Raw genomic sequence first — 21408 nt, 5'->3', positions numbered from 1 at the left:
GAGGTCTAGAATGGGTTGATGTGAATCGGTAATTTACTCTTTCGGATAGTAGAAAGACTAGGGGGCACTCCATGAAGTTAGCATGGGGCACATTTAAAACTAATCAGAGAAAGTTCTTTTTCACTCAACGCACAATTAAACTCTGGAATTTGTTGCCAGAGGATGTGGTTAGTGCAGTTAGTATAGCTGTGTTTAAAAAAGGATTGGATAAGTTCTTGGAGGAGAAGTCCATTACCTGCTATTACGTTCAATTAGAGAATAGCTACTGCCATTAGCAATGGTAACATGGAATAGACTTAGTTTTTGGGTACTTGCCAGGTTCTTATGGCCTGGATCGGCCACTGTTGGAGACAGGATGCTGGGCTTGATGGACCCTTGGTCTGACCCAGTATGGCATTTTCTTATGTTCTCACCAGATTCCTTGAGGTTTGACTGCCTGCACTAGAGGTTAGATAGGTAATGCATCACAAACCATAGTAGAAATCACTTGAGCAAGTTGTCTGGAGGATGACTAACACAATGAGCTATTGCCAGGAGTAACTCACAGCTGGTAAAGGTGGCTAGAAGCCATAACTAACCTAAATAAAACCAAAGAGGACCCATAGAAAATACTGACTTGCAATTGTTAGCAGTGGAACCCCCACGGCTACGCGCATATCTTATAAAATCCAGCGTACTTTTGTTTGCGCCTGGTGCGCGAACAAAAGTACGCGATCGCGCATTTTTTAAAAATCTACCCCTTAGTGAAGACTCTCGGGGCGGACAGTAGTCCAAAAGGGAGCACCTTATATTGATAGTGGCATCCATTGACTTGGAAACACAGGTAATGCCAGGAGGAATTGTGCATCAGAATGTGGGAATATGCATCCTTGAGATTTATTGAGCACATCCATTCATTGGGCCGCAGAGAACGTAGAATGGATTTCAGGGATGCATCTTGAACTTCTCCCTTGGAATAAACTTGTTGAGGGCCCTTAAATCCAAGACTGAAGGAGACCCCCACCCTCCCGACTGCTTGGGTATGAGGAAGTATTGGGAGTAGAAATCCCTGTTGTATTTGTGCCTAGGCACCACTTGGATGGCCCGGTGTTGCATTAGTGAGGTCAATTCCATAGAGTGTGGGTAAAGCACGGAAGAGGTGGGGTCCTCTTGAACCTTAGTTGGTAACCCTTGCAAATAATGTTCAAAACCCGATCCAATGGGATTGCTGTCCAAGAGTCAACAAATGTAGCTATCCGGCCTCCCACATACAGTGGTAGATGTGGCCTGGCCGTCTTTAAAAAGTTTGCCTTTGCTGCCGATGTCCCCTGGATCTACTCCTGGGCTGTGACGGCTGCACTTGCTGTCAGGGTTGAGGAAAAGACTACACCCAGTAAGGATTATTTGGCCAAAATGGGTGCCTCTGATAATTGGACTTCCGGAAATCTGCGTAATATCTCCGGGGAGCAGATAGCTCCTCTTATGGGGAAGCCAGGGAAAGGACCGCTATATTCTGCTCCTTCAGTTGCAAGACTCTCATGCAGCTTATCTCCAAAGAGGCTATCACCCTTTAACAGGAGATTGGCCAACTTCTAATGGACGTCTTTGTGGATGGTACTGGCCCTCAACCAGTCCATCCTGTAGGCCCCTATGGCCACTGCCAACAGATGAGCCGATGTTTCAAAGGCTTCGTAGATCATGTGCAAGAGGTCATATAACCCTTCCTACATGTCCAAGAATGACTGAGGCAGAACACCATCAGAGGTATCCCCCCATCCGAACGGGGCTTGATAGACTGTAGACACTCATAAATGTACCGAGTAATTTAAAACTGATGCTGTTTGATTCAGGCCTTCCTCCTGAACTTGTCCAGGTAGCGATTTTCCTTTCCAGGCGAAGTGTTGGAATGGAGCCTAGATTTTTTCGCCTTCTTCATAGCCAATTCCACCACAATGGAGGCGTGCAGCAGCTGCACCGCACCATAATAAGGGGTCTTCCTCATGCAAAACTTTAGGTCGGTTTTCTGGGACTTTGCGAGCCCTGCAAAGGGGGACTTCCAGGTTTTCTCCATGACAGCATACAGGACTGCATGGGAAGGCAGTACAGTTGGTTTGGATGGAACCTTGAACATCTTCAGGATGCCGAGGACTTCCTCCTTAGGATCAGGCATTTTCTTGGTCTCTATCTTGAGCAGTGCCCTCACCTTCTTGATGAATTTGGAGTAAGAGAAGTCCTCTGAAGGGGAAGTGGGCTCTGGAGGCTCCTCCTGTGGGTCGGACATAATGCCTGTAGAAGACCCTGGAGAAGTAGGGGGGGAGTCAAATGGTTCTGAGCTCACCTGTGGTGATAATGGAAGGTGACTCACCCTATCTTCCCATGGGCTAGAGACCTCCTGTTGCTGGGAGGGGATTCACCCACTGAGGACAACTCTTCCAATTAAGGGCTTAGAGGTAGATGCCTTTTTGTACTTGAATCCCGGGATGCAAAGAAGTTGTTCAGAATGTCTGAAATCTGGGACATCACATGGGACGTTTGGCCAGTTTCCATGGGGGTATTCTGCTCCCTTGATGGGGCAGCAGAAGTGACCACATCCCGTCCCTTGCCCAGGGCAGACTTGCATCCTTTGGACAATGTAGGTACCACAGCCAAAAAAATGTTAGAGGCAGACCCTTTGTTGCTATGTGAGGGTGGCTCAATCGTGCTAGAAGGCCTGTGTCTCTTCGATAAGGGCTCCTGAACTTAAGGCAAGTGCCTCTTCCTCCGGGAAAAAGAAGATAGATCAGAGGACAAAGAGCTCCCTGACAAGGGAGAATCCGAGACCAGGTCCACATTGGAAAACCCCATTTCTATCAGCTCCTCCGGCGAGAGGGTCTGGTTGTGACTCCCGTGGTTGAGTTTGGGAAGGTTTGTGCCAGTCAGACTCCACCCAATGGCAGGCTCAATGAATGCATCATTGACGCTGGATACGTCACGGATTTGGGCGATGCGTCATGGACTTGCATTGATGCCTTGTTAGTTGATGGAAGTAGGCTCAGAGCAGCACGCTTCAAAGCATTGTGGCTCTTCAACACATCACTGTGCCGTGTGTTGGGGCAGGTATTCTTTGTTCATACCCTCAAGGCATTCTCACTAATCCTTTTAATGTCTGTACGTTAAACAGTTTTCTGAATATTTTATAGTACATGAGTTGTCAGACCACTTCTGATGAAGGGATGTTTGGGTCTCAAAACCTCATGTACTACAAAACCTATTTTGTAGGTCTTTTAAAAGATATCACAACCTACAAAGACTCCAGGTTTCTCCAGGGCCAATGCAGTTGCTTTGACTCTGTATTACAGAACATTGCTTGTATTAAAGTTGGAACTACTAGAAAATACCTCAGCATCTTTCAGATCTTTTTTTAATTACTAAGAAATAGTTTTTGTGGTGGCCATTAGGAAAACTATTTTGATAAATGAGGAGTTGTACTGTCTTTGACAGTTCAATACTTTTTAAATGTAACACGTTGAAACAGAAATTGCTCTTTGATTAAATTACCTTTTCAGGGGGTAATTTTCAAAGCCATTTATACAGGCATAAAACACGGGTTTATGCATGTAAATAGCTTGTCATAAAACTGAATGGGGGGAAGGGTGTGCGCATTAAAGTATGTGAGTAACCTGATTCCCTGCATACTTTTATGTGCAAAAAATTTAGGCATTCCAGGCAGTGGACTTGAAGCAGATTTGGGATTTATGTGCACTATTTTGATATTAAAATGTATGCAAGTAAATTAATCCGCACAAATTATAGCCTGCAAAGAGTAGCTTTACTATTATGCAGGTGAGACTGTGCATATTATTTTAGATAAATTTCAAAGGAAACTTGAATGCATAAATTTGCTTTGAAAACTGGTGTAACTTATCCACATAGCTGCTGTGTACATTACCCGTGATGTTACAAAATATCCTCCCTAATGCTGTAAAAAATTTAGAATAATGCCATTGTGACAGGATAAATAATCCCATCACTGGGGTAGCCCAGTTGAAAACCTAAAATCCTCCTGCAGACAAGTAGATGGGGGCGGGGGGAGAGGGAGTGAAATTTATGTGCTTCATAATTCTTAACTAAAGCTTGATTAAATTTGCCCAGCAGAGTTTGAGAACCAAACAACTGTATGCAAGAAGCAAATCTGGGAGGAACAGGAAACTTGCTCCCAAATATAACGTTAGGCTTATATTTCTTAATTTTGATAGAAGGACATCATAATCCTCTGGTCTTCGCGTCATCTGGGGCTGGGAATATTGCAGAGGCAGTGTTCACAGCCCCTGGGGAAAGGGAGTCATAGGATCAGTCAAGAGTGACACCGATACACAGTCCATGATAGCAGGGTTCCAGAAAGTGTCCTGTAACATGGTACCGGGCCCAGAATTGCTGAAATGACAGAGAGAGTATATTGCTGAGAGCTAGTAAAGTTCTGCAATCTAATGCTAGAGAAGACATTGATGGTATGTTGATACAGACACTAAAAAGGGAAAAATAAACAAAAAACATTATTAATAAGGATCCATTCATCCACTGACTCAAAAAACTACACCCTTATTTGATCGTCAGCCTCTTTGGCTGCCAAAAATACATGTGAACACAATCACAGACACAGATTCTGATGATTTTTATATGAGTATGAACTACTTTATAAAATAAAAACAACGAAACAAAGGTAATGGCATTTGTTTGAAAAAACCCCATGAAAACATAGAACTAAAATAAGGACTTCCTGACAAAACTGAAGTCTATGGCTCGAAGCAGCAATAGAGACACTAAAACTAACAAAATAAATCAGCAAACTCAAGCCAAATTTGAGTCAAGGCTATGCATCTCATCTAGGCAAGTAAATTTTGCTCCCAGGTAACACCACACCTTGAGTACTATGTGCAATTCTGGTTGCTGCATCTCATAAAAGTTATAGTTGCACTGGAGAAAGTACAGAGAAGAGTGACCAAAATAATAAAGGACATGGAACGGCTCCCCGATGAGGAAACCTAAAGAGGTTTGGGCTGTTTAGCTTGGAGAAGAGACAGCTGAGGTGGGATATGATACAGGACTACAAAGTCATGAAAGGATTTGAACGAGTAAATGTGAATTGGTTATTTACTCTTTTGCTTAAAATAAGGACTAGAGGGAACTGTATGAAGTTACCAAGTAGCACATTTAAAATGCACTGGAGAAAATTCTTTTTCACTTATTTGCGCAATTAAGCTCTGGAATTCATTTTCAGAAGATGTGGCTAAGGCAGGTAGAATAGCTAGGTTTAAAAAAGGTTTAGATAAGTTCCTGCAAGAGAAGTCCATAAACTGTTATTAATCAATAGGGAATAGCCGCTGCATGTTGCTGGTATAAATTTAATGTTTAGGTACTTGCAACTTGGAATGGAAACAGGTTACTGGACTTGACTGACCCTTGGTCTGACCCAATATGGCATATCTTATGTTCTTAAATTCTTATATAAATGTTTCTCCATGAAAATTGGAGTTGTATAGTATCATCTGTTCTGCACTCTGGAGAACCCTAAGAAGTTAATAAAGAGTAAATGTAAGTATGAGACTGATGATGTTTTGTTGTGTTGTAGATTTGCATTCACATCTTTTTAGGATGATGAGCACATCCTCCTTCATCTAGGGTTGTGAGAGAACCTTCTGTATCGAGTCGTGAGAGGGCTGGATTTCTATAGTATCTGATTATTTGAGTCAATTACTTTTCTAGAATCAATATCGATATGTTGATGTTTCTTTGTAGAATGGAGCATCATGCCTTTAAGGTAGTGCCTACACTAGGTTAGAACCTGCCTAGGTTTTGGTACCAGCATAGTCAGAAATGGAATTTACTCTGAAGAGAGAGCGGTGTTAAGCGGAGTGCAGCAAGGATCGGTGTTGGGACCAGTCCTGTTCAATATCTATGTGAGCGACATAGCAGACAAGATAGAAGGTAAGGTTTGCCTGTTTGCGGATGACACTAAGATCTGCAACAGAGTGGACACGCAGGAAGGAGTGGAGAGAATGAGACGGGATTTAAGGAAGCTGGAAGAGTGGTCGAAGATATGGCAGCTGAGATTCAATGCCAAGAAGTGTAGAGTCATGCATATGGGGTGTGGAAATCCGAAAGAACTGTATTTGAAGGGGGGTGAAGGGCTAATGTGCACGGAGCAGGAGAGAGACCTTGGAGTGATAGTGTCTAATGATCTAAAGTTGGCGAAACAATGTGACAAGGCAATAGCTAAAGCCAGAATTTATTTATTTATTTAGAGTTTTTCTATACCGGCATTCGTGATTAAAAACCACATCATTTTTTATTTATTTTTTATTTTAATTTTTTCTATACTGGCATTCGTGATAATATCACATCAAGTCGGTTTACAATAAACAATGGGGTGATAACCGGAACAGAGAACGAAATAATATGTGCTATACATATTATAGATGCAGTTACAATAAACAAGGAGTCATACAACTAGGAGCAAGAAGAAGAAAAGATAGTAACTTTAACATAGTGTATAAACCCGCAGAATGGTAGAATTTCCAAAAATGGAAGTGTGTGATTTACAATGAATTGTTCAGTACAAATATTTAGTTTTTAACAATAAAGAAGAAATCATAAATGAAAATTTTGGATGTTTATAATGCTTAGGGGTAGGTTACCAGGATGGTTATAATAAGAAAGATGTTGCTTGGAGGTTGAATATCGGATAGAATTGTTTTCATTCTGAGTCTGGGAAGGCTTGTTTGAAAAGCCATGTTTTAAGTCTTTTTCTGAATGTCAGTAAGCATGCCGGTTTACATACAACAAGGGATGAGAACAAACAACGGAACATAAACAAGTGCAAAGAGATCAAAAGTTACATTACAACAAGGGTCTTAAACTGGGAAGAGAGTTAGAATAAGAAAGCCGAGCAGTTAGGATTATATTATTTACATTATTTACATTATATTGTGAAATCTCTTATACAAGTTGCTAACTCTTATAAAATTGCTATCAATTATAGAATTGCTATAATTGCATAAATATATATATATATATTTTTTTTTTATATATATAATTGCATATATATGCAGCCCAGAATAATGCTGGGCTGCATAGAGAGAGGAATATCAAGTAAGAAAAGGGAAGTGATTATCCCCTTGTACAGGTCCTTGGTGAGGCCTCACCTGGAGTGCTATGTTCAGTTCTGGAGACCGTATCTCTGAAGGGACAGAGAGAGGATGGAGGTGGTCCAGAGAAGGGCTACCAAAAAGGTGGATAGTCTTCATCGAATGACTTATGAGGAGAGACTGAATAATCTAAATATGTACACCCTGGAGGAAAGGAGGAGCAGAGGTGATATGATACAGATTTTCAGATACTTGAAAGGTTTTAATGATCCAAATTGTGATGTAGTGCAGCGCTGCCGGGGGGCAGGAATGGATAAGATACTATAAGGCGGCTAGTAATACTAGAGCCAGCCAGCAGGGGGCCTATTTCAGACCGTACGAAAGTGCCCGGGAGAGGGGCACCAGCCCGCTCTCCCACCGAAAGAGACAAAGTAACTGTGCCCTGCATCCCGCAGGGAGCACAGAAGAGAAGGCCTGAAGAAAAATCACACGAATGTGATGCAGCTGACAAGGAAGGTACACTCCCTGCGCAGAGGCTAGGGAGAAAGACGAGGGGACCACTGCCAGGCATGCACCTGTGCACTGATGGGAAAAAGGGAAGGAGGGAGGGGAAACCGTAACCCTGGCGGGGGGGGCTGTGGGGTTGCTCCCGGTTGCCAGCCAGCAGGGGGAGCAGGTGAAGGCGAGAAACTACAAATCCCAGGTTCCTAGAACCACCACCAAACCTGTGGGGAGAGCCTGGAGGCGAGCAGGTGGCAGATGTAGAGACTGATGAGGCAGACACAGGTGAACCTGGGGAGCTAGAGGAAGAGGGCGTGCCTACGTGGTGGCAATGGCCAGAAAAAGCCAGTGCCAGGAAGCAGGAAGGAGGAAGGAAATGGAGGTAGGTTCCAGGGGAGAGGAATCCTCCAGCGGTCTCATGGATACAGCCTAGCCAGAAAATGGAAATGTATAACCTCTACCCTAAGGGAAGTTAGGGCACGGGTGATTGCTGGTGAACTGGAGAGCCGGGGGGGCTCAAACAGTACCTTTACTCCAGCACGTGTGTTAAGGGGTTAGAATGCTGGAGAGCAGGGGCAGGGTCGTTTGTTCAGCTCCTGAGGGGACGGAGCCCATGAAATGGATTCTGCTACTCTGCTTTATAAAAATGCTTTGAGGAACCTCTCTCTCTCTCTGTGTTAACTTTGGGGGTTGGGGGACTGCTTCAACCCCACTCCATACAAAGAGAACCCAGAAGCCCAGCAAAACGAGGGCCTGTGGAGACGTGAACCCAGGGAGTCCTGTGCGACTGACGGACTCCAGGGATATCCAGGACTTGCGAGGGGCCTGAACCAGAGGCAGAAGAGCGGCACCAAGGGCAGCACGGGCAGTGAGCCTTCACAAAATATAACGACAAACCTTTTCCGTTGGAAAAAAATCAGCAGAACCAGGGGTCACAATTTAAAACTCCAGAGAGGAAGACTCAGAACCAATGTCAGGAAGTATTTCTTCACGGAGAGGGTGGTGGATGCCTGGAATGCCCTTCCGGAGGAAGTGGTGAAGACCAGAACTGTGAAGGACTTCAAAGGGGCATGGGATAAACACTGTGGATCCATAAAGTCTAGAGAATGTGAATGAAGAGTGGGTGGCTCACGGGAATGACGGTTACTACCTGAAGATAATACCCTTATTCAATAAACATACACACGGTTAATGCAACTCCAACATTGCTCTAAGCTTCAACGGTAAGAGGAAATGTGGAAAAATGGATTTGCATTCACAAAAAAGTGGGGAGTAGCTTGCTTACGGCGGTTACTACCCCAAACCAAATAAGCCTGATACTTCACTTTCAATGTATATCCAGCATAGCTCTCTGCTTCAACGGCAGGGGAGAAAGTCTGATACTTCACACATATCCCGCATAGCTCTCTGCTTCAACGGCAGGGGGGAATGAAGAAAATGGGATCTATACAGACAACAACCAAGGACTGAATTACATAGTCTGGGTAAACAAATAAGCATTAGTGTAGCTTACTTACGGCTAATACCCCTAACTAATTAAGCTATTTCACTTAAATGCAGTTCCAACACTGCAGGGGTGAAAGGGAAATAAAACCAAAAGGTTACTAAGGGCCAAGAGTAATAGATAAGTATGAGGGGAAAAAAAAGTGCGAAAGCTTGCTGGGCAGACTGGATGGGCCGTTTGGTCTTCTTCTGCCTTCATTTCTATATTTCTAAGTTTTTATGTTCTATAACTTTAATTTATTATTAATAATCAGTAAACTTTTATTTAACATCTAGACCTGGTCCTAAATGCTTAATAAATGTTTTACATTTACTTTTATTAAAATGTATGAATCGCCTAACACTAACAATAGGTCTAGGCAATGTACAAGGGAACATACATGAAATTCAATAATGATAAAACATAATATCAAATGTTAAAAGAAAAAACTAAAACATAATAAATATAAAATTTAAATATATAATAAAACTGTAAATGGTTAAAAAGATAATAAGGAAAAATCCAAAAACAAACAAAGTAGAGCTGTGGCTGCACTCAGCATTAAAAGTACATAAAGGATAAGTGCAGAAAGAATTTAATGGTCCATATAAATTACGTCATTAGAGATTTATTATTTCATAAGGCGGCAACTCCACTGTATACAGAGATGTCTTTAAAGGGTCCCCGACACGGACCCCATGTTTCGCCAAAAGGTAGCTTCGGGAGGGACAGCAATTTTTTTTTTTTTTTTTAACAACAATCGATTTTCATAGCAGTAAAGGTTCATAGGGCGCAGCCTTTTGGCGAAACATGGGGGACCCTTTAAAGACGTCTCTGCATACAGTGGAGTTGCCACCTTATGAAATAATAAATCTCTAATAACGTAATTTATATGGACCATTAAATTCTTTCTGCACTTATCCTTTATGTACTAAAAAGATAATAAGAACATGTTAAAAAAAAGTCATAAAAAACTTTAAAATAGACTAATTCGAACAAAAAGATCTTAAGAAATTTTCTGAAGTTTTTTACCAAATCACACTGATGAAGCTCCAATGCGAAAGAGTTCCACAGGGCTGGACCAGCAATTGAAAAAGAGTACTCTCGAGTAATATGTAGACGTGCAGCTTTAGGAAATAGAAAATCTAGCAATCCGCACTGGGATGAGCATAAATTTCTGGAAATTTGATAGAATTTCAAGATGGCATTAGCCCATGGACAGGACTGATCATTAATCAATTTAAAAATTGTCATGCCAATTTTATATTTAACTCTTTTGCCAATAGGTAGCCAGTATAACTCAATCAAAACTGGAGTAATATGGTCAAAACGCTTCAATCCTGCAATTAAATGAGCCGAAGAGTTTAACAACAGCTGTAATGGTCAAAGTGTTATATGAGGTAGGCCAGCTTATAGAATATTACAATAACCAATGATCGGGAATATTGAAGCTTGAAAAACTGCGAAACTCATGAGCATGTAAAAGTTTCTTAAGGCCAGCAAGGACACGCAGTCTAAAAAAGCCTTGTGTAATAACTTGTTTAACTTGAGAACGAAAAGAGAGTGTGCTATCTAATATCACACCAAGGCTTCTAACTTGACTTGATTGGAAAAACTGGATTATCCAGAGGAATAGTATTTTCAACAAAAGTAGAATATGGGCTAGAAATGGCAAGAAACTCTGTCTTGGACATGTTTAAAGAAAGCATATTGTGTTTTAACCAAGATTTGATGGCAGAGAAACAGATGTTGAGATGTTCAGTGGTGTCTTTCCAAGAAGAACAAATACATAAGACAAATTGTATTTCATCTGCGAATATTTTGTAAAAATCTGTCATGTCAGAATGAATTTTGCAAATGGAAGCTAAGTAAATATTAAACAAACTGAGGAAAGTGCAGACCCCCTGGGGAGCATCAGTCTTGATGTGAGAAACAGATGAGGTTTCATTTTTAAATTTGATGTCCTGAGAGCAATTAGAGAGATATGAATGAAACCAGTCTAGCACTTTACCCAATAAACCATATTCTTGCAATTGAAAGAGAAAGATGTCATGATCAATGGTATCGAAAGCAGATGAAATGTCAAGAGAAACAAGTAAGAATTGTTGACCATTGTCAATACCTCTCCTTAGAGTGTCAGTAAGTGAGAGTAAAATAAGTTCTGTGCTCATGGAATGCCGAAAGCCACACTAGTGAGGGTCAATTAGAGCAAATGTTTCAAGGTGGTCAGTTAATTGTCTATGCACAGAGGCTTCAAGTACCTTTGAAAGAAATGGCAAGACAGAAATGGGTCTATAATTGCTAGGGTCGGTGAGATATAAATTATTCTTTTTAAGAAGTGGACAGACCATGGCTTTCTTTAAACTAGTGGGAATACCGCTGTCATTTAATGACAAGTTGATAAATTGAGTGAATGTAGGAGACAAGGTTTTCCTGGAAATCTTAAAAGGGTTATAGAACATTTGCTTGAAGGGCACACAGAGTCATTAGAATTTGCTATGAAGTCGTTGACTTCACTGGAAGACACAGAATCAAAAGCAATCCAAACACATGAAAAATCTTTTTTCATTGGGCCATAAGCGAAAGCTCCCCCCCCCCCCCCCCAATAAAATGAATCTCCCCAAGGATTGAGAGTCAGAGTAGAATCTGATATGCTAGCCGGAGCAGCCCCAGAAGAGATAAATGAGTCGTCTGCCTTGAGGAGAAACAATCCTCCAAAAATGGGTTACAATAACAATGTTACAAAATATTGACCAAGTATTCTATAGTTAAGCAATGTTACATTCAGCCAATCCAGATTTCATTCTCATCCTCATTGTACTACACCACATAAAGACATCCAATCCATTTACCAACCACTTCCAATTATATCTGTTTCCAATTTTTAAGAGATATATTAATTCCTTCTGCGTGTGGAGAAAATGATCCTCAATAGAATTTTCAGAGAGTTCCAAAATGGCCTAGCCAGTATTAGATATCTATATTTATATCTATATTTACACACACACACACACATATATTCTAGTTGTCCTTTACATGTTCATGAGAGATCAATTTTTGATGTATTAGTCTGTGGATAAGAAAATTAATTATATTTTGAAAATTACACTAAGGGGTTGATTTTTTAAAAAAGCGTGTTCGCGTACTTTTGTTTGCGCACCAGGCGCAAACAAAAGTACTCTGGATTTTATAAGATACGCGCGTAGCCACGCGTATCTTATAAAATCCTGGATCGGCGCGCGCAAGGCTGCCAATTTTGGGCAGCCGGCGTGCGCCGAGCCGCACAGCCTGTCACCGTTCCCTCCGAGGCCGCTCCGAAATCGGAGCGGCCTCGGAGGGAACTTTCTTTCACTTTCCCCTCACCTTCCCCTCCCTTCCCCTACCTAACCCACCCCCCTGGCCCTATCTAACCCCCCCCCCTACCTTTATCCACGGATTTACGCCTCCCGGAGGGAGATGTAAATCCATGCGCTCCAGCGGGCTACTGGCGCGCCGAGACTCGACCCCGAAACACCCCGGGCTGAAACCACGCCCCCGGTCCCGCCCCTGAAACGCCGCATCATCGGATCCCGCCCCCCGACACGCCCCCTTCCAAAAACCCCGGGACCTACGCGCGTCCCGGGGCTCTGCGCGCGCCGGCGGCCTATGGAAAATAGGCGCGCCGGCGCGCAAGGCCCTGCTCGCATAAATCCGGGCGGATTTACGCGATCAGGGCTTTTAAAATCCGCCCGTAAGTAAATAGTTCCAGACTGGATCTGGCAGGGCTCAGGATGCTGAAATGCTAACAGAAATCTGGAAGCTAACAAATTTGGTAATACAAAAATAACAGGAGATGTCAATTACCTTAATACAGATTGGGTAAATGTTACATCAGTGCATGCAAGGGAGGTAAAGTTTCCAGATTAAATAAATGACTGCTTCATTACATAGATGGTCCAGGAACTAGCAAGAGAGCTATTTTAGACCTATTTCTTAATGGAAGCAGGGTTTGAGTGAGAGGCAATGGTAGTTGGGCCATGGATTTACCCAAGGCAAGTCTTGCCTCACAAATCTGCTTCACTTTTTTTGAAGGAGTTAATAAACATGTGGATAAAGATGAACCGGTAGATGTAGTATACTTGGATTTTCAGAAGGCGTTTGACAAAGCTCCTCATGAGAGGCTTCTAGGAAAAGTAAAAAGTCATGGGATAGGTGGCGATGTCCTTTCGTGGATTGCAAACTGGCTAAAAGACAGGAAACAAAGAGTAGGATTAAATGGACAATTTTCTCAGTGGAAGGGAGTGGACAGTGGAATGCCTCAGGGATCTGTATTGGGACTCTTACTTTTCAATATATTTATAAATGATCTGGAAAGAAATACGATGAGTGAGATAATCAAATTTGCAGATGACACAAAATTGTTCAGAGTAGTTAAATCACAAGCAGATTGTGATAAATTGCAGGAAGACCTTGTCAGACTCGAAAATTGGGCATTCAAATTTATTTATTTATTTATTTATTTATTCAACCTTATATACCGGCTTTCAAATTCATTTCAAGGCGGTTTACATTGATTGAAATTGCAGTAGCAGCATTCAAATACATATATACTAAAAACATATCCTTAAACATAATACAAGGCTATAATACAGTAAAACCAAAGGCTCACTAACTAAACAGTACATTAAAACTAATCTCTTTCAAATCGCAGCAGTACTGCCACATCTTACCAGGATATCCCCCTTCCCTCTACCCCTCCATCTACCCTCCTCCCCCCCACCCATCTCCCCTCCTTCCATCTCCAACTCTCATCTCCATCTTCCCCTGGTGTCTCTGTATTACTATGATGAACGGGATCAACTATTTAGGCTAAAAGCCTGTTCAAATAGCCAGGTTTTTATCTGCCTCCTAAAGCTATTAAAATCCTCCTCTGTCCGAATCTCTGTGGGTAAGGAATTCCACATTTTCGGCCCTGCTAGAGATAAAGACCTCTCCCTTACTGAACTAAGGTGGGCCAGTTTGGGCGATGGAATGGTCAACAAGGCCTGCCCAAGGGACCTCAAATTTCGTGATGGGACATGGATACGTAAATAGGCATTCAGCCATTCCGAGTTCGTGCCATAGATTGCTTTGTGTATTAAAGTTAGGCACTTATACTGTATGCGGAACTGGACCGGCAACCAATGTAGTCCCATCAGCACCGGGGAAACATGATCAAATATTTTTGTGTCAGACACTAGCCGTGCAGCCGCATTCTGCAACAGTTGCAGCGGACGAATGGTCGATGAGGGTAAGCCTAACCATAGGGCATTACAATAATCTAGCTTGGGTAGAATTAATGCCTGGACTACAATCCGGAAATCATTCGGGTGTAATAGTGGTTTTAATCTCCTTAACACTCGTAGTTTGTGAAAGCCGTCTTTTAGGATGGCCTTCACAGAAGTTTTCATATTAAGCTCAGAATCCAGCATACAACCTAGGTCTCTCACCTCGTATCGGATCTTATACGAGGGGAGACTGTTAAGAATGTCCTTCTCTACTTTCCCTGTTACCTTATTGCCGATGAAAAGTATTTCGGTTTTTGAGTTGTTTAGCGCCAGTGACATATGTGTAAGAAGTTGGTTTATTGATTGGTAATAGACCTCCCAAAGTTTCAATGTGTCTGACAAAGAATATTTTATGGGTATTAATATCTGGATGTCATCCGCAAATACGTAATGTACCAGCCCCAGGCCCGCTAAGAATCTACATAATGGGGCCATATAGATATTAAATAAAGTTGGGGAGAGGGAGGACCCCTGAAGGACTCCAGTATGAAGATCAATTACCTCGGATTCGACTGTTCCCAATTTAACAACGTATGATCTATTGGCAAGAAATGATTTAAACCAATCTAATGTTTTGTCCTGAAGACCCACTTTGCTCAATCTAGAAATAAGTACTTCATGATTGATAGTGTCAAACGCCGCTGATATATCCAACAGAATCAATAGATAGGAGGTATTCTGATCGTACGGTGTCGAGTAAAGAGATTAGCAGGGTCTCTGTATTCTGGGCTTTCCGAAACCCATATTGGACCGGAAAAAGCAGCTGATGTTCTTCTAGGTGTTCCATTAACTGTTGGTTAACCACTTTTTCAATCAATTTTGCCATGAAAGGAAGTATTGAAATTGGTCTATAGTTTGTCAAGATTTCTGGGTCCAGATTAGTTTTCTTCAGAATAGGTTTCACCATTGCACGTTTCAGACTATCTGGAAATGTGCCTTCTTCTAGTGATAAATTTACAATATCTGCTAGTGGTTTGGCTATAATATCACACACAACCTTCAGGTGGTTAATCGGCATTTTATCCATGGAATGAGTAGCCGGTGTCATTTTTTTAATTAAATTTGCTATTTCTAGGGATGAAATGGAGTCAAAAGTTGACCAATTCACCGATGGATTGCTAGGTAGAACAATATTTTGTGGGGTCTGTGTATTAAGCTTTTTTAGAATGGTTTGAATTTTCTCCTGAAAGAAGGAGGCAAATTCATTACTCTTATTTTTTAAGTTATTGCCCCAATTAGTTGTATTGCCTCTAATATTGGTCAATTCAGATACATATTGAAACAAAATCCTAGGGTTAAATTGAAATTTATGTATCCTTTCCGAAAAGAAATTGCGTTTGGCAGATGAAATTTAATGTGGATAAGTGCAAGGTGATGCATATAGGGAAAAATAACCCATGCTATAATTACACAATGTTGGGTTCCATATTAGGTGCTACAACCCAAGAAAGAGATCTAGGTGTCATAGTGGATAACACATTGAAATCGTCGGTTCAGTGTGCTGCGGCAGTCAAAAAAGCAAACAGAATGTTGGGAATTATTAGAAAGGGAATGGTGAATAAAACGGAAAATGTCATAATGCCTCTGTATCGCTCCATGGTGAGACCGCACCTTGAATACTGTGTACAATTCTGGTCGCCGCATCTCAAAAAAGATATAATTGCGATGGAGAAGGTACAGAGAAGGGCTACCAAAATGATAAGGGGAATGGAACAGCTCCCCTATGAGGAAAGACTAAAGAGGTTAGGACTTTTCAGCTTGGAGAAGGGACAGCTGAGGGGGGATATGATAGAGATGTTTAAAATTATGAGAGGTCTAGAACAGGTAGATGTGAATCGGTTATTTACTCTTTTGGATAGTAGAAAGATTAGGGGGCACTCCATGAAGTTAGCATGTGGCACATTTAAAACTAATCGGAGAAAGTTCTTTTTTACTCCATGCACAATTAAACTCTGGAATTTGTTGCCAGAGAATGTGATTAGTGCAGTTAGTATAGCTGTGTTTAAAAAAGGATTGAATAAGTTCTTGGAGGAGAAGTCCATTACCTGCTATTAAGTTCACTTAGGGGTAGATTTTCAAAAACCGCGAATAGGCATACTTTTGTTGGCGCTCCAGGCGCAAACAAAAGTAAGCTGGATTTCAGTAGATACGCGCGTAGCCGCGCGTATCCGCTGAAATCCGGGATCGGCGCGCGCAAGGCTATCGATTTCGTATAGCCGGCGCGCGCCGAGCCGCGCAGCCTACCCCCGTTCCCTCCGAGGCCGCTCCAAAATCGGAGCGGCCTCGGAGGGAACTTTCTTTTGCCCTCCCCTCACCTTCCCCTACCTAACCCACCCGCCCGGCCCTGTCTAAACCCCCCCCTTACCTTTGTTGGGGGATTTACGCCTCCTGGAGGGAGAAATAAATCCCCGCGCGCCAGCGGGCCGCTAACGCGCCGGGACGCGAACTGGGGGCGGGTCCGGAGGGCGCGGCCACGACCCCAGGCCGCCCCGGACCGTAGCCATGCCCCCGGGCCCGCCCCCGGAACGCTCCCGACACGCCCTGAAAACGCAGCGCGGTTCGGGCCCGCCCCCGACACGCCCCCTCCGAAAACCCCGGGACTTACGCGAGTCCCGGGGCTCTGCGCGCGCCAGTAGGCCTATGTAAAATAGGCTTACCGGTGCGCAGGGCCCTGCTCGCCTAAATCCGCCCGGATTTGGGTGGATTTAGGCGAGCAGGGCTCTTAAAATCCGCCCCTTAGAGAATAGCCACTGCCATTAGCAATGGTAACATGGAATAGACTTAGTTTTTGGGTACTTGCCAGGTTCTTATGGCCTGGACTGGCCACTGCTGGAAACAGGATGCTGGGCTTGATGGACCCTTGGTCTGACCCAGTATGGCATTTTCTTCTGATTCACATCTACTCGTTCAAGACCTCTCATGATCTTAAAGACATTTATCATAGCCCCCCCTTAGCCGTCTCTTCTCCAAGCTGAACAGCCCTAACCTCTTCAGCCTTTCCTCATAGGGGAGCTGTTCCATCCACTTTAGCATTTTGGTTGCCCTTCTCTGTACCTTCTCCATCACAACTATATCTTTTTTGAGATGTGGCGACCAGAATTGTACACAGAATTCAAGGTGTGGTCTCACCATGGAGCGATATAGAGGCATTATGACATTTTCCATTTTATTAACTATTCCCTTCCTAACATTCTGTTTGCTTTTTTGACTGCTGCAGCACACTGAGCCGATAATTTTAAAGTATTATCCACTATGATGCCTAGATCTTTTTCCTGGGTGGTAGCTCCTAATATGGAACCTAACATGGTGTAACTACAGCAAGGGTTATTTTTCCCTATATGCAACATCTTGCACTTGTCCACATTAAATTTCAAATGCCCAATCTTCCAGTCTTGCAAGGTCATCCTGTAATGTATCACAATCCGCTTGTGATTTAACTACTCTGAATAATTTTGTATCATCTGCAAATTTGATAACCTCACTTGTATTCCTCTCCAGATCCTTTTCCACTTAGAAAATTGACCATTTAATCCTACTCTCTGTTTCCTGTCTTTTAACCAGTTTGTAATCCACTAAAGGACATCACCTCCTATTCCATGACTTTTTAGTTTTCTTAGAAGCCTCTCATGAGGGACTTTGTCAAACGCCTTCTGAAAATCCAAATACACTACATCTACCGGTTCATCTTTATCCACATGTTTATTAACCCCTTCAAAAAAATGAAGCAAATTTGTTAGGCAAGACTTCCCTTGGGTAAATCCATGTTGACTGTGTTCCATTAAACCATGTCTTTCTATATGCTCTACGATTTTGATCTTGAGAATAGTTTCCACTATTTTTCCCAGCACTGAAGTCAGGCTCACTGATCTATAGTTACCCGGATGTGGTTAATAAAAGGGACCATCAAAGGTCACATAAACCATGTTTTCTGAGATATATAATAGTTCAGCATATTCAGTTTTGATTTTCATCAAATTGGCTCATTCACCTGTCACTCCCCCCATTCTCCCTCGCAAAACTTTTTCCACCTCAGAATCAAACCTCTTATCAATAACATTTTGCTAATATGTTCACCCTTTGAGGAACTCTGACTCAACATTAATGTAACAGATTAAAAAAAGAAAAAAGGAATAAATAGACAAAGAGCAGCAATTAACTAATGCAGATAAAAAGGCTCAGTTCAAACTTGATCCTTTGCACTCACACCAATAACTAATTTCAATTTTCACTGCAGTTATTAGCTTGCTATTTTTTTAAGTTAAAAAAATAAGTTAGAAACAGCTATACAACTGTCACTCAAATGATGAATACAAGCGACCAGCTTAATACACAGCAGGTACACACTTTGAGTTTGAAATTAATTAGCATTTACAAAGTCATCACACTTGATCATGCCAGCTTCAGATAATCATCTTTTCTTAACAAATTAATACACACATTGAATAAGAAAGTATGCAATGTACAGTGCAATATTTCTGCTCATTTGCTAAAGAAACATGAATATATCTGAAAATTATAAAATGTTCTTCACATTGGCTGGAATGGAATATTTAAAGGTATGTGTTACTCCAAATACATAATAGCATATTAATGTGTCTATCTACAAATGGGTATTAACAATAGTACAAGAATATATGCTAATTTCACATGCATTAGCCAGGGCTAGATTTAAAATCTTCTCACCTATATCCAAGTCTGGAAAGCAGGGGAAGTGAGTTCTCCCTGGACAGCAGGAGGGAAGCAGAATGGTATGGTGTCATCCTTTTGAAGCAGTGTTGGCATACAGCCCTAAAGCAAGCAGTAGCTTCAAAATTTGGCACTTCAGGCAGTTGTCAACATTACAGATTCCAAAACCTTGGACCTGCATTAGTATTAGTGCCAGTATTTACACCATGAACTCAACAGTGGAGCAGGGAGGAGGTAAGGATACCTCTTCTTGATTTCTTAAAGGGAGAGGTGGGCAATTGGCTAGGGCAAAGGGGCTTGGGGTAAGAGAACATTGGAACATTTGGGAATGTGGGTCAGTCAGGTCCTGGGGCGGGGGAGATCATTAAAATTTGGGATTCAAGGAGATGGGTGGACAGTGCCACTTCCAGGGTTTTCCTTATTTATGAGATCGGACTTCAGGGAAAGAGGTGGTGGGAGCGAGGGTAGTTCTGTCTCGAGGATGGAGAAAGGGATTTTCGTTAAGGGCAAAAACTTAGCCAGTTATATTTAGGTGCAAAAGACTGAGTGATTTAAATCTAGATGATCACAAATTTGTGTGGGGGTTGGTGTTAGCCTCATTAATATTAAAGTTCTTAATTGTGACTCTCCACAGCTCTTTCAAAATATTTTTGTAATGCATCCTACGATCTCAGTAAGCCCTGGGTAGTTCCTGTATTCAGTTAGAGCAGTACAGGTTAGTGAGAAGGGGAGACACAATTATGTACAGCCCCTCCCTTTGAGGGTACTAGAATGGCCGCCCCCCTGGGAAGGATTTTTAAGCAGCTCTCTACCGTGGGCAGTCCATTTTAGGTATGCTGATAGGAGGCAGTAGGAACATTTCTTGAGTTTGGATTTTCAGGCCCACTTGGAGGAACTAGGCACACCCTGGCTGGGGATCCTGAGCAGGGTTGGGAGGTAAATCCCTCCAGGCCACTCCTTGGCTGGTTGGAATTTCTCTCTGAGTTGAGTTTTTGGGGCTTTACACTTTTTCATGGTAGTAGCCTTGTGAGATCCCGTGACAACATTTGGATTCAGGGCACGGGGAACCCTGTGTCTGGGGCTGCACAAGTAGACAGGACCTGCCCCTCTGTACCCTCATTGAGGAAGGAGGTACTGTGGTGACCTGCTGCAAGGAAAAATTCTGGTGTTAACTTCAGTTGAAGGAGAAAGGACTTTGTATGTGAGACCCAGGAAGAAGATTTTTTTGGCTTCCTCTTCCTTCCTGTATAGGTGCAGTTAGATCTGCCTGTTCCAAATGGATCCCTCCCACCTGGGATCCAGAAAGAGAGAGAAAAAACTTTAGGACTCTAAATTATACCGTTTTACCTTTTTTTTTTGCTAATTTTGGAAGAGATTTATCTTCCCCACCTGCTGGGAACTTCACTTAAGAAAGCCCTGGAGTATGGATATTTCCCTTATCTTGGAACTGAGACTCTTGCACAGACAGAGAGAAAGAACTGTAAGAAAAGAGAACTTCTGTGGTGCTGAGGACTAGGACTGGCGCGAGGACGCACATTTATGCACGTTCATCAGCCTGCGCCCAGGGATGCAGCTATTTTATAACATCAGGCCCGGATTTTAAAAGGGTAACGCCCATAAGTTATGCGCGTAACCCTTTTAAAACCCCCCTGCGCGCGCCGAGCCTAATTTGCATAGGCTCGGCGGTGCGTGCAAGCCCCGGGACGCGCGTAAGTCCCGGGACTTCGCAGGGGGGCATGCCGGAGGGGTGCCGGGTGGGCGGCGTGATTTTCGGGGCATTCCAGGGGGCATGTCGGGGACGTGGCGCCGGCCTGGGGGCGTGGCCGAGGCCTCCGGACCAGCCCCCGGGTCGGGTGATGGTGCGCCAGCAGCCCGCTGGCGCGCGCAGAGTTACACCTGCCTCCGGCCGGCGTAACTTTGCCAACAAAGGTAGGGGGAATGGTTAGATAGGGCCGGGGGGGCGGGTGGGTTAGGTAGGGGAAGGGAGGGGAAGGTGCGGGGGGGGGGGTTTTAGAAGGAAAGTTCCCTCTGAGGCCGCTCCGATTTCAGAGCAGCCTCGGAGGGAACGGCAGAGCACGCAGGGCTCGGCGCCCGCAAGTTGCACAAATGTGCACCCCCTTGCGCATGCCGACCCTGGATTTTATAAGATATGCGCGGCTACGCGCATATCTTATAAAACCCGGCGGACTTTTGTTCGCGCCTGGTGCGCGAACAAAAGTCCGCGCGTGCGTAGATTTAGAAAATCTACCCCTTATTGCGTATATGCACACCTGTTAGAAAATAGCCTGGCTGCGCACAAATGTGCGCTGAATTTTAAGTGGATGTGCAC

General features: G+C 43.1%; 1 protein-coding gene across 4 annotated transcripts in view; it reads right to left on the bottom strand.

Moving 5' to 3' along the window:
- Nucleotides 1-21408, bottom strand: part of MACROD2 (mono-ADP ribosylhydrolase 2) — a 2649380-nt gene that overhangs the window by 1370706 nt on the left and 1257266 nt on the right. The gene's annotated exons all lie outside the window — the stretch shown is intronic.

Source organism: Rhinatrema bivittatum, chromosome 3 (genome assembly GCF_901001135.1).
Source record: "Rhinatrema bivittatum chromosome 3, aRhiBiv1.1, whole genome shotgun sequence".
NCBI classification, from domain to species: domain Eukaryota; kingdom Metazoa; phylum Chordata; class Amphibia; order Gymnophiona; family Rhinatrematidae; genus Rhinatrema; species Rhinatrema bivittatum.
The sequence above is the reverse complement of the archived record's forward strand: the minus strand, read 5'-3'. Positions and strand labels throughout refer to the sequence as shown.